This window comes from Arachis ipaensis, chromosome B09 (genome assembly GCF_000816755.2).
Source record: "Arachis ipaensis cultivar K30076 chromosome B09, Araip1.1, whole genome shotgun sequence".
NCBI lineage: Eukaryota > Viridiplantae > Streptophyta > Magnoliopsida > Fabales > Fabaceae > Arachis > Arachis ipaensis.
The window spans coordinates 136140354-136142360 of NC_029793.2; positions in this window are offsets into that span (position 1 = coordinate 136140354).

Genomic DNA, 2007 nt, shown 5'->3' on the forward strand with positions numbered 1-2007 from the left:
ACTTCATATATTTTGATTAATTATTCCGTGCACTGCATGAGAACATTGCCAAATAAAATGGTGTAAGAAATTAAAAGAAAATGTATTTAGCAATTTAGCAAATAATAATTCATTTTACAATAGAATAAATTATATATCAAATAATAAAAATTGTTATTGGTTTCTCTTCCCACAAACTAATACTCAACAATAGTGTTCCAGTAATGTTATTAAGGAATATTAACTAATTTAATAGCTTTTGTAATGGCATAAGCCTGAGTTTTAAAACTTGAAAATTATGTCATAAAATGTGAAATTTTAACAGGTAACAATATTGATGATATTGTTTTGATTTCAAGAATGAATATGATATTAACAAATAAAATTGTTGCAGGTAAATTCCAACAAAAATAAATCTCTATAAATATTGTTATCAATGAGAAATCATTCTACTTTAAAGAAAACTATTTTTTTTTCTATGGTATTTTTTTAACTGGACAAGTTGAGAACTATTCCACTACGTATAGGGTTGGCAGTGAGGCGGGTTTTTGCCTTATCCAGCCATACCCGCTATCTTTAAACTTCTCAACTACTCGCTCCACCTATACCTGCGGGTAGTAAAATATTGTACACTAACCCTTTCCTGTGAGTAGTAAAATATTGTACCCCAATTCTTTCCTGTGGGTACTCTCCCCATTCTTACCCGTCCTATAACAATTAAATAATACTTTAAGATTTACATATTCATACATAAATTAAGATAAAAAAATTAAAATTTATACATAAATTAAACTACAAACATAAAATTCATATAATGTCAAATAACATGAAATAAAAAAAATTAATGTCTGATAACTACAAATTTAACATGAAATATATTAGCATTACTCTAAATGTCAATCTCAATATCATTAGGAGCAACACTGTTGTTGTGTGCGTCCTTTCTAACATTACTAGTCATGGAATAATCTTAAACCACCTATATTTAAAAAATTAAAAAATCTAAACAAACCATATATAAAGTGCTTATTGAAAAAACTGAGCAAACTATTACAGCATCAGCAATTAGATCTATTGCACATATATAAATCAACCAAAATCACAAAAGTTCTAATTCTCAATCAACATATATAAACTATTGCAACATGGCAACATTAGTAATTAGAACCCAAAAGTCAATAACGATTTAAAATGAAAAATACAAAATGAACTTTATGTAATGAGAACATTCACATTTTAACAAAGAGTCAATCATGAAACATATTTATTTTTATATAAAATAATCTTATAATCATCATGAAAAATATTAGTTTATAATATCAACAGAAATCATTGAAATGTAGATTAGACTCACTGGACACATATAAACAAAATTACAATACAAATTCACAACTTCATCAATAAAATTGCAACACAAACTCACAACTTCACCAAGTACAGATTCAATGAAATACAGATTCAGTCATTCATAATGTGAGAGAAAGAGGAAAACTTATCTACGGACAGATAAACAGAGGAGGAAGACAGCGACACGCCAGGAGAAAGGGGCTCCGGTGACAGACTCACACAAAGCTGCAGCGACAACCAAGTGATGAGTCTGTGAAAGAAGAAAAGAAGAATTTAACAAACTCACAATGTGATGGGAGAGAGAGAGGGCGAGAGGAATTTACCTAGAGAAAAGGGGCTCAACAGGAGGAAGGCGGCGACAGGCTTAAGGAATTTACCTAGAGAAAAATGGGCTCAGCTGGAAGATAGCGACGGGCTCAACAACGACGGTGACGGGCTCAACAACGACGGTGACGGGCTCAGCAACGACGGCGACGAGAGCTGTGAAGGTAGGCAGTGACGGGCTCAGTAGCGAGACGACGGAAGCTATGACGGCAATGAGAGCTGTAAGGTTTTCTGTGGAGAAGTCGAGAAGAAGAAGACCCTGGAGTGAGGATGACTGAGTCTCTCTGACGTGGCTATGGAGTATGGACTCAGACTGTAAATCAATAAATATGTGATGTGAGGTAAATTCTAACCCAT